Source organism: Triticum aestivum, chromosome 6A, assembly GCF_018294505.1.
Source record: "Triticum aestivum cultivar Chinese Spring chromosome 6A, IWGSC CS RefSeq v2.1, whole genome shotgun sequence".
NCBI lineage: Eukaryota > Viridiplantae > Streptophyta > Magnoliopsida > Poales > Poaceae > Triticum > Triticum aestivum.
Window position 1 is genome coordinate 108376395 of NC_057809.1, and position 12783 is coordinate 108389177.

The following is a 12783-nucleotide window of genomic DNA, read 5'->3' on the forward strand; positions in this document are numbered from 1 at the left end:
TCTCCTCCTTGTAACCGACTCTGTGTAACCCTAGCCCCTCCGGTGACTATATAAATCGGAGGGTTTTAGTCTGTAGGACAACAACAATCATACCATAGGCTAGCTTCTAGGGTTTAGCCTCTCGTGGTAGACCAACTCTTATAATACTCATATCATCAAGATCAATCAAGCAGGAAGTAGGGTATTACCTCCATCGAGAGGGCCCGAACCTGGGTAAACATTGTGTCCCCTCCCTCATGTTACCATCCGCCTTAGACGCACAGTTCGAGACCCCCTACCCGAGATCCGCCGGTTTTGACACCGACATGGGCGGCGGTGGCTCCTCGCGGCGTGGTCTGCCCCGGCAGTTGCGCCAGATCTGGATCCCGGCGGGCTGCTTCGGCCTCATCCGTCCTTGTCGGCTGCGGATCCGGCTGTATCCGGATCCCATGCTCCAGGGTGGCCTGTGGATGTAGTGAGGGAAGATCTAGGAGGGGGGAACCCCCAGTCGACCTCCCGTCGACCTTGACGCCAATAGTGGCTCCGGCCCCGTTTTCCCTCATGAGGGGGCGCTCAATTCCCTCCTTCCCCCTCCTCCTCCCTCCACCTCATCCCGGGTGAAAACCTTGGCTGCATGTGGCCAGACGACGGCGGCGCTTGGGTGTCGTTATCTTCTTGAAGACGCCTCCTTGGGATGGTTGGAGGATTGTGGATGTGCGTCGAGCTATCGGCTTTGGTTGCGGCTGTGTGGTTCCTGCAGGATGTCATTGGTAGTGGGTGTGTGGTCGCCTTCCCGCTCTGGTTGTTGTGGTTCGCCGTCACGTGGCGCTGTTGGGTTGCTGGCCAGTGGTGGTGCTCCAGTGGGGCGAGCGGAGATGAGGTCTCCCCTCCGGCAATGTGTGAGGAAAGATGGTGGTCTCTCCTCCATCCCCAGCTTGCTATCCTGACTATGGCGACGGTGCTCATTCCGCGGTGGTGTCCCTGTCATCCTCCATCCAGTGCATCTCTTCGGCCTCTGCACACGTTGATCCTCATCGTCTTGGATTTCCTCTTCGACTTGATCCTGTAATTTTCTTAAGTGGAGGTTGTGTGTGACCTTCTCAAGTTAGCTTCTTGGTCTAGCTGCCTACTCTTTTTTCTTGTATCAAGTTTGTACCAATGTTTGCAACACCATTGTATCCCCTAGCCGGTTGATGGCTTTATTAATTTGAAGTCGGGCATGATGCCTTTTATCTAAAAAACTCTCTAACCTCATGGAGCCACCAAAAAACGAGAGAAAATATATTCTCACAAAACTATGATGATCACTAGATGTTAACGAAGGACAAAGAGGTCTTGAACATCTGAGGTCCCCCCCCCCTTCCTCTCAGCGCTAAGTGTTGGGGAACGTAGCATGCAATTTCAAAAAAAATCCTACAAAAATGCAAGATCTATCTAGGGGATGCATAGCAACAAGAGGGGGGAGTGTGTCCATGTACCCTCATAGACCGAAAGGGGAAGCGTTATGTTAACGCGGTTGATGTAGTCGAACGTCTTCACGGTCCAACCGATCCAAGTACCGAACGTACGGCACCTCCGTGTTCAGCACATGTTCAGCTCGATGACGTCCCTCGAACTCTTGATCCACTAGAGGGTCGAGGGAGAGTTCCGTCAGCACAACGGCGTGGTGACGGTGATGGTGATGTGATCCGCGGAGGGCTTCGCCTAGGCACTACGACGTTATGACTGGAGGAGTAAACTGTAGAGGGGAGCACCGCACACGGGTAAGAAAACAATTGTTGTTCTTTGGGGTGCCCCGTGCCCCCGTATATAAAGGAGGAGGGGAGGAGGCCGGCCATAAGGGGCGCGCCAAGGAGAGGGGGGTCCTACTAGGACTCCAGTCCTAGTAGGATTCTCCACCCCCCCCCCCCTTTTTACTTCTACCGGAGGAGGAATGGGGGAAGGAGAGGGAGAGGGAGTAGGAGAAGGAAAGGGGGTGGCGCCCCCTTCCCTAGTCCAATTTAGCCTCCTCCCTTGTGGGGGGCGCACCAGCCCCTTGTGGGCTGGTTAGCCTCCCTCCTATGTCCCATATGGCCCATATCTTTCCCCGCGGGGTTCCGGTAACCCCTCCGGTACTCCGGTATGTACCCGATACACTCCGGAACCCTTCCGGTGTCTGAATACTACCTTCCAATATATCAATCTTTACCTCACGACCATTCCGAGACTCCTTGTCATGTCCATGATCACATCCGGGACTCCGAACAAACTTCGGTCACGAAAACACATAACTCATAAATACACATCGTCATCGAATGTTAAGCGTGCGGACCCTACGGGTTCGAGGACTATGTAGACATGACCGAGACACCTCTCCGGTCAATAACCAATAGCGGAACCTGGATGCTCATATTGGTTCCCACATATTCTATGAAGATCTTTATCCGTCAAACCATTAGGACAACATACGTTATTCCCTTTGTCATCGGTATGTTACTTGCCCGAGATTCGATCGTGGGTATTTCCATACCTAGTTCAATCACGTTACCGGCAAGTCTTTTTACTCGTTCCGTAATGCCTCATCCCTCCACTAACTCATTAATCACATTGCTTGCAAGGCTTATTATGATGTGCATTACCGAGAGGGCCTAGAGATACCTGTCCGATACTCAGAGTGACAAATCCTAATCTCGATCTATGCTAACCCAACAAACACCTTCGGAGACACCTGTAGATCATCTTTATAATCAACCAATTACGTTGTGACGTTTGATAGCACACAAGGTGAAAGGATGGATATAGTTGACTAGAGGGGGGGCTGAATAGGCAACTTACAATTTTTAGCTTTTCTTTGCCAAATTAAACTTTGCATCAAAGTAGGTTGTCTAGATGTGCAACTAGATGAGCAACCTATATGATGCAACAACAACAAGCACACAAGAAAGTAATGGAAATAATACAAATAAGCTTGCTCAAGTGAAGGTACGAGATAACCAAGAGTGGAGCCGATGAAGACGAGGATGTGTTACCGAAGTTTCTTCCTTTTGAGGGGAAGTGCGTCTCCGTTGGAGCGGTGTGGAGGCACAATGCTCCCCAAGAAGCCACTAGGGCCACCGTATTCTCCTCACGCACTCACACAATGCGAGATGTCGTGATTACATTATTGGTGCCCTTGGAGGCGGCGACCGGACCTTTACAAACAAGGTTGGGGCAATCTCCACAACTTAATCGGAGGCTCCCAACAACACCATGAAGCTTCACCACAATGGAATATGGTTCCATGGTGACCTCAACCGTCTAGGGTGCTCAAACACCCAAGAGTAACAAGATTCGCTAGGGATTAGTGGGGGAATCAAATTTCTCTTGGTGGAAGTGTAGATCGGGGCCTTCTCAACCAATCCCGAGCAAATCAACAAGTTTGATTGGCTAGGGAGAGAGATCGGGCGAAACTGGAGCTTGGAGCATTAATGGAGCTTTTGGGGGAAGAGGTAAGTCAACGTTGAATAAGAAGACCCCCTTTTATAGAGGGGGGAACAATCCAACCGTTACCCCCTAAAACAGCCCCGCAGAGGGCGGAACTACCGCAGGGGGCAGCGGTACTACCGCTGGGACCAGCGGTACTACCGCTCCCCCTCGCGGTACTGCCGTCCAGTCTGGGAGGGCTGGTGTATGAGCAGGAAACAGACCCAGTGTGGTACTGCCGCGGTGGTAGGGCGGTACTACCGCTCTCGAGCGGTACTACCGCTTATACTGCCGCTGCTTAGTGCCGCATAATCCGACATGAGAGGCGGCCCCCTCGAGTCGACGCGGTAGGAGCAGCGGTACTGCGGCTGAGGACTGATACGTCTCCAACGTATCTATATTTTTTTATTGTTCCATGCTATATTATACTCCCTCCGTTCCTAAATATAGGGTGTATAGTTTTTGGCACGGAAATTAAAGAACGCACGTGGAGGGAAAATTTCACAAGTTTTGGGCGAGATTACACCTGACTAATTGACATGAGAAAATAGAGGAGCTTGCATGATATAAGTAAATGTAATCAAAACCCTAAAAAAATTATCCAAACGAGTGGTGCAACGCAATAAACCTTATATTTCGGATTTTTTTCTCAAAAATCTATACACCTTATATCAAGGAACGGAGGGAGTATTCTATTTTGGACATTATTGGGCTTTATTATACACTTTTATATTATTTTTGGGACTAACCTATTAACCGGAGGCCCAACCCAGAATTGTTGTTTTTTGCCTATTTCAGAGTTTTGCAGAAAAAGAATATCAAACGGAGTCCAAACGGAATGAAACCTTCGGGAACGTGATTTTTGGAACGAACATGATCCAGAGGACTTGGACCCTACGTCAAGAAAGCTACCAGGAAGGCACGAGGTAGGGGGCGTGCCTACCCCCCCCCCCCCCTAGGCGCACCGTCCACCCTCGTGGGGCCCACATTGCTCCACCAACGTACTTCTTCCTCCTATATATACCTACGTACCCCCAAACTACCAGACACGGAGCCAAAAACCTAATTCCACCACCGCAACCTTCTGTACCCGTGAGATCCCATCTTGGGCCTTTTCCGGAGCTCCGCTGGAGGGGGCATCGATCACGAGGACTTCTACATCAATACCATAGCCTCTCCATGATGTGTGAGTAGTTTACCTCAGACCTTCAGGTCCATAGTTATTAGCTAGATGGCTTCTTCTCTCTTTTTGGATCTCAATACAATGTTCTCCATGATTCTCGTGGAGATCTATTCGATGTAATCTTCTTTTGCGGTGTGTTTGTTAAGACTGATGAATTGTGGGTTTATGATCAAGTTAATCTATGAACAATATTTGAATCTTCTCTGAATTCTTTTATGTAAGATTGGTTATCTTTGCAAGTCTCTTCGAATTATCAGTTTGGTTTGGCCTACTAGATTGATCTTTCTTGCAATGGAAGAAGTGCTTAGCTTTGGGTTCAATCTTGCGGTGTCCTTTCCCAGTGACAGTAGGGGCAGCAAGGCACGTATTGTATTGTTGCCATCGAGGATAACAAGATGGGGTTTATATCATATTGCATGAGTTTATCCCTCTACATCATGTCATCTTACTTAAAGTGTTACTCTGTTCCTTTGAACTTAATACTCTAGATGCATGCTGGATAGCGGTCGATGTGTGGAGTAATAGTAGTAGATGCAGGCAGGAGTCTGTATACTTGTCTCAGACGTGATGCCTATATACATGATCATACCTAGATATTCTCATAACTATACTCAATTCTGTCAATTGCTCAACAGTAATTTGTTTACCCACCGTAATACTTATGCTCTCGAGAGAAGCCACTAGTGAAACCTATGGCCCCGGGTCTATTTTCCATCATATTAATCTCCCGTTAACAAGCTATTTCTGGTGCCGTTTTTATTTCTCTTTATTTACTTTTCATCTTTATCATAAAAATACCAAAAATATTATCTTATCATATCTATCAGATCTCACTTTCGTAAGTGACTGTGAAGGGATTGACAACCCCTTTATTGCGTTGATTGCGAGGATTTTATTTGTGTGTGTAGGTGAGAGGGACTCGTGCGTGGCCTCCTACTGGATTGATACCTTGGTTCTCAAAAACTGAGGGAAATACTTACGCTACTTTGCTGCATCACCCTTTCCTCTTCAAGGTAAAACCAACGCAATGCTCAAGAGGTAGCAAGAAGGATTTCCGGCACCGTTGCTGGGGAGTCTACGCAAAAGTCAACATACCAAGTACCCATCACAAACCCTTATCTCCTGCATTACATTATTTGCTATTTGCCTCTCGTTTTCCTCTCCCCCACTTCACCCTTGTTGTTTCATTCGCCCTCTCTTTTCCGTTCGCCTTCCTCCTTTTTGCCCCTTGCACTTTCTACCGTTATGTCTGAAATTGGGGAAATTATTGTCGATATGGACAATAATAATATCATGGAAAATTCTGATGTTCCTGCTGAAGAACCCCCTATCTTACATACCAAAAAATTCCGAATTCGTAGTGGTAATATTATTGGAAAAGGAGTTATCCAAGATTTCTTTACTTGTGCCAGTGCTTTGCCTTATATGGGTAGTTCTATTCTTCATAGAACTAGTAGTCTTGCAGACGCTATCGCCATGCTTGTAGTTGAACTTGAAAGACAATTTATGCACATGCATCCTTGCATACAAGGGATTTTCTTAGAATTTTCTAATATTGAACATTCTTCTGTTAAGCGTACCTGAAAGCACAAGTGCTCCCTAGGTGGTTTTGATAATTGATGACAACATATCTCTTGTTGGACTAACATTTCTATCTAGCATGTTTCAGATAAGTTCAACAATGGAGTGGCATGGACTAAAGGTTGTGGGAACTCCTTCAAGATGCTAAGGACAAAGGATTGGCTAAAGCCTCAAGCTCAAGACTCTTCATTTTACATTTTAGTGATCCAAGATCACATTGACTCCATAGGAAAAGCCAATACTATCAAGGAGGGATGAGGTGTTGCTTAATGAGCCTCTTGCTTCATGTGCTTAGTGATATGCTCCAAAACTCTCAACTACTTTCCCACTTCCACATATGACCTAAACCCTAAGCCAAACTCGGTCCTACCGATTCTTTCTATCCGGCGCCACCGAGTTTCACTTGTCATAAGCCACTGCCAAACCCTAGCAATTCGGTTCTACCGATAGGGATCTCGGTCTCACCGAGATGGGATTGCAAACTCTCTGTTTCCCTTTCGTAACTTTTCGGTCTCACCGAAAGAGCGAATCGGTCCCACCGAGATTGCAATGTAAATTCAGTGTTTCCTTTTTGTAACTTTTCGGTCTCACCGAAAGAGCAAATCGGTCCCACCGAGTTTGCCTGACCAACTCTCTGGTTAGCTAATTACCAAAATCGGTCTCACCGAGTTTGTGTAATCGGTCTCACCGAGATTACGTTATGCCCAAACCCTAACCATATCGGTCCTACCGAGTTGCATGTCAGTCCCACCGAAAATCTCTAACGGTCACTAGGTTTACCTTTTCGGTCCGACCGAGTTTTTTGATTCGGTCCCACCGAGATTGGAAAACTGTGTGTAACGGTTGGATTTTGTGTGGAGGCTATATATACCCCTCCACCTCCTCTTCATTCGTGGAGAGAGCCATCAGAACACATACACAATTCCAACTCATATGTTCTGAGAGAGAACCACCTACTCATGTGTTGAGACCAAGATATTCCATTCCTACCATATGAATCTTGATCTCTAGCCTTCCCCAAGTTGCTTTCCACTCAAATCTTCTTTCCACCAGATCCAAATCCTATGAGAGAGAGTTGAGTGTTGGGGAGACTATCATTTGAAGCACAAGAGCAAGGAGTTCATTACCTACACACCATTTGTTACTTCTTGGAGAGTGGTGTCTCCTAGATTGGCTAGGTGTCACTTGGGAGCCTCCGACAAGATTGTGGAGTTGAACCAAGGAGTTTGTAAGGGCAAGGAGATCGCCTACTTCGTGAAGATCTACCGCTAGTGAGGCAAGTCCTTCGTGGGCGATGGCCATGGTGGGATAGACAAGGTTGCTACTTCGTGGACCCTTTGTGGGTGGTTGCTTCTTCGTGGACCCTTTGTGGGTGGTTGCTTCTTCGTGGACCCTTCATGGGTGGAGCCCTCCGTGGACTCGCGCAACCGTTACCCTTCGTGGGTGGAGCCCTCCGTGGACTCGCGCAACCGTTACCCTTCGTGGGTGGAGCCCTCCGTGGACTCGCGCAACCGTTACCCTTCGTGGGTTGAAGTCTCCATCAACGTGGATGTAGGATAGCACCACCTATCCGAACCACGGGAAAAACATCCGTGTCTCCAATTGCGTTTGAATTCTCCAAACCCTTCCCCTTACATTCTTGCAAGTTGCATGCTTTACATTCCGCTGCTCATATACTCTTTGCATGCTTGCTTGATATGTTGAAATTGTGCCTAAAACTCCACTCAAACCAAAAAGGCCTAAAAATTGCAACTTTAGCACTAAGTGTCTAATCACCCCCCCTCTAGACACATCTACTTCTAGATCCTACAAGTGGTATCAGAGCTTTGGTCTCCATTGCCTTGGTTTAATCACCATTGGAGGAAGATGGATGTGTCTACCTTAGGGAGTCTTAGACATAGAGTGCCTATTCTTGATGGAGAGTATTTTCATGAGTGGAAAAATGAGATGCTTGTAATTTTCAATCAATATCATTTGAACAAGTATATTGCTAGCCCTTGTGCACCTCATATTGATCCTTTGCATCCTACCCTAGATGAAGATATTGACATGATTCGCAATCTTAGAACTATTGAGCTCATCATTAGAGGATTGCCCAAAAATTTGATTGCTAGTTTGCCTACTCTTAATTGTGCCTATACTATATGGAAATTTCTTGAGGAACGATTTCCCGATCATTCCTTGAAAACTTTGGATGAAATTCTCCATAAATCTATTGCCTTGAGTAAGATGAACTCTAGTGATCCTAGTTTTGGTAATTGTCTATTTGAACTTACCAATCTTAAGCATGCTAAAGGAGATGTTGGAATCATTAGTGATATCATATTCGAAGCTATAAGAATTCATAAAAGTGACCACTTTGATGATCATTTATCTAATGAATTACCCTCTCTAGGAAATGATGAGTCACAAGATCATGATGAACATGGATACTATGATGATGATGATGATAGTGACTTCGATCTTGATGATGCAATGAGACATTTTGGTCTTATGGCAAATCTTCGGGGATATGAATCAGGAGGAAAGGAATGGGTTCTTGATAGTGGATGTACTGATCATATGACCGGAGATGAAGAGATGTTTCGTGAGCTTGCTGAAAATGACGGCCCTCGAAAATATGTCACCTTTGGTGATAATTCAAAGGGTAAAGTGGTTGGCCTTGGTAAGGTGGCCATCTCACATGATAGTTCCATTCAAAATGTCATGCTCGTTGAATCTCTCGGCTACAACTTACTTTCAGTATCTAGACTTGCTGATTTCGGTTTGAATGTCCTATTTACTGAGGTAGATTGCCAAGTATTTCGTCGAGACAATCATAAAATGGTCTTTACCGGTATGCGTAGAGGTGATCTTTACATTGTCGATTTCTCTAAAAAGGCACAACCTAAAACTTGCTTTGTTGCTAAATCCTCAAAAGGTTGGTTGTGGCATAGACGACTAGGTCACGTTGGCATGAGAAACCTTGACAAGCTTATTAAAGGAAATCATATCCTTGGAGTTAACGATGTCATATTTGATAAGGATAGACTTTGCAGTGCTTGTCAAGCAGGTAAACAGGTTGGAGGAAGACATCCCGTGAAGAACATCATGACCACAAGGAGGCCACTCGAGCTACTTCATATGGATCTTTTTGGTCCCAACGCCTACAAGAGTCTCGGTGGAAATTCTTTTGGTCTAGTTATAGTTGATGATTTTTCAAGATTTACGTGGGTGTTCTTTCTTAATGACAAGTCGCAGGTCCAGAAGATCTTCAAAAACTTCGCTAGGAAGGCCCAAAATCAGTTTGACGTGAAGATCAAGAAGGTTCGGAGTGACAACGGAACGGAGTTCAAGAACGCAAATGTGGACACCTTTCTTGACGAAGAAGGGATTTCACACGAGTTCTCGGCTACGTACACACCTCAACAAAATGGAGTCGTTGAGAGGAAGAACCGGACGCTCATCGAAATGGCAAGAACGATGCTTGATGAATACAAGACGCCGAAGCACTTTTGGGCAGAAGCGGTTGAGACAGCTTGTCACGCAACAAATCGCTTATATCTTCACAAGCTACTCGGCAAGACGGCATACGAGCTTCTCACCGGTAACAAACCCCAAGTTGGATACTTTCGAGTATTCGGCTCAAAGTGCTACATTCTTGATAAGCATCGTCGTTCAAAGTTTGCTCCTAAATCTCATGAAGGTTTTCTACTTGGTTATGGCTCAAACTCTCACACTTACCGTGTCTACAACAATTTCACCCGAAAGGTTGAAGAGACGGTAGATGTGAAGTTTGATGAATCTAATGGCTCGCAAGTAGAGCAATTGCCAATTGATGTAGGAGACAAAGACCCTTCAGAAGCAATCCAAGACTTGTCCATTGGCAAAATTCGTCCAACGGAGGTGAAGGAGAGTACTTCATCCGTCCAAGTGGAAGCTTCTACTTCACGACAAGGTGAACCAAGAATTGACACGGAAGCATCCACAAGTGGGACACACCAAGATGAAGAAAACGAGGAAATGCATCAAGACGAACATCAACAACCTCCTTCTCCACCACGACAAGAGAACGATGACGTCAACAATGAAGAAGGCCAAGAAGAAGAACAAGATGAAGAAGATGTTCAACGAAGACCCAAGCAAAAGCTCTCACGAGTTCGAGCAAGAATTGCCAAAGATCATCCCGTCGAGCAAATCCTCAATGATATACAAACCGGGAGAATCACTCGCTCAAAAACTCGTTTAGCTAACTTTTGTGAAAACTATTCATTCATCTCTAGCATTGAACCTATGAAGGTTGAAGAAGCATTGGAAGATCCGGATTGGATAAACGCTATGCATGAAGAGCTACACAACTTTGAGAGAAACCAAGTTTGGACATTGGTTGAGAAGCCCGACAACAACCACAACATCATTGGTACAAAATGGGTGTTTCGCAACAAGCAAGATGAAGATGGACAAGTGGTTCGCAACAAAGCACGTCTCGTCGCCCAAGGGTACACACAAGTCGAAGGTATGGACTATGGTGAGACATATGCTCCCGTTGCTAGACTTGAGTCCATTCGCATCTTACTTGCCTATGCTAATCACCATAATATCACCTTGTACCAAATGGACATTAAAAGTGCTTTTCTAAATGGTGAAATAGAGGAGGAAGTTTATGTCAAACAACCTCCCGGCTTTATCAATCCTAAGAAACCAAATCATGTTTACAAACTTCACAAAGCTCTTTATGGTCTTAAACAAGCTCCTAGAGCATGGTATAAATGCTTGACCAAGTTCCTTATTACAAGTGGTTTTGAAATTGGTAAAATTGATTCTACTCTTTTTACTAAAAGGGTTAATGGAGAACTATTTGTATGCCAAATTTATGTTGATGATATCATATTTGGTTCAACTAACCCTCTCTTTAGTGAAAAGTTTGGAAAGCTTATGTCAGAGAAGTTTGAGATGTCTATGATGAGTGAACTCAAATTCTTTCTCGGTTTGCAAATCAAGCAAACTAAGGAAGGTACATTTGTCTCTCAAACGAAGTACACCAAGGACTTATTCAAGAAGTTCAATATGCAAGAATGCAAAGGTATGTCTACACCCATGCCTACTAGTGGACATAATGATTTGACCAAAGATGGTGAACCGGTTGATCAAAAGGTTTATCGCTCTATGATTGGTTCATTGTTATACCTATGTGCTTCACGTCCCGATATTATGCTAAGCGTGTGCATGTGTGCACGATATCAAGCTGCTCCTAAAGAATGTCATCTTAAGGCTGTGAAAAGGATAGTGAGATATTTAATCCATACACCAAATTTTGGCATTTGGTATCCTAAGAGGTCTTCTTTTGATCTTGTTGGCTATTCCGACTCGGATTATGCCGGAGACAAGGTTGATAGAAAGTCCACTTCGGGTACTTGTCAATTTCTTGGTAGATCTCTTGTGTCTTGGTCTTCCAAGAAACAAAACTCGGTATCCTTATCCACCGCCGAAGCGGAATACATTGCCGCTGGTTCATGTTGTGCTCAATTACTTTGGATGACCCAAACTCTTAAAGATTATGGGATTTATGTGAAACATGTTCCACTGCTTTGTGACAATGAAAGTGCTATCAAAATTGGTCATAATCCTGTACAACATTCTCGAACTAAGCATATTGAAGTTCGTCATCATTTCATTCGAGACCATGTTGCTAAGGGTGACATTAATCTTAAGCACGTTCGCACCGATAAGCAATTAGCGGATATATTTACTAAACCTCTTGATGAGAAAGTATTTTGCAGGTTGAGAGGTGAATTGAACATCATTGATGCTTCGAACTTGGAGTAGAAACTCCATTGGATACATGCAAGACATGAGCTTATGACTAATCCATGATATATCTCTTATGATGACTATCTTATGTCTTGGATATATTTGTACCTTGCATGTTGTCTAACCCATGTAGGTGCTTGGTTGAATCTAATTCCATGAGATTGCGACTCACTCACATCTTGAGCAATCTCTACATCACCAAGACTCTACACAATGGTGGTTGAAGACAAGGAAGCACAAAACCATTCAAACATATCCTTTGACAAATTCTATGTTGAGCTTCATGATTGTCATTTTTGGATACACAAGTGCTCTTCCTTGCAAGAACTAACCCATGTAGGTAGATGAACTCAAACTCCAAGTGGTGCTCCCAACTCTTGATGAGCTACATCAACCTTGAGCACCCACACAAGTTCAACTACATGAGCAAGAACCACACCACCACCCAAGGTATGTTATTCCATCTTAGAGAAGCTTTACTCCAAGACATGAGTCAAAGCAACTCAACAAGATGTGAATACATCAAGATGCTTAAACGAAAAATGGTAACCCCATTTTGAGCTTAAACGATGAGTATGACCTATGATCAAGTGTTCTCACTTGACTCCTAAGTCAATATACTCTAACATAGGTGACTATGTCACCGCCCAACTCTAGATGAAGTTCTCTTGTGTTCTTTTCTGTGTTATTGCATTTGTCTCATGCATGTTTAGTTTCTTTCTCTTTTTCAAAAAAAAAAACTCCATCTAGATCTTTCAGTTTCTTCTCTTTTCTCTTTGTTTTTGTTCTGCATTTTCTGCATTTAATTC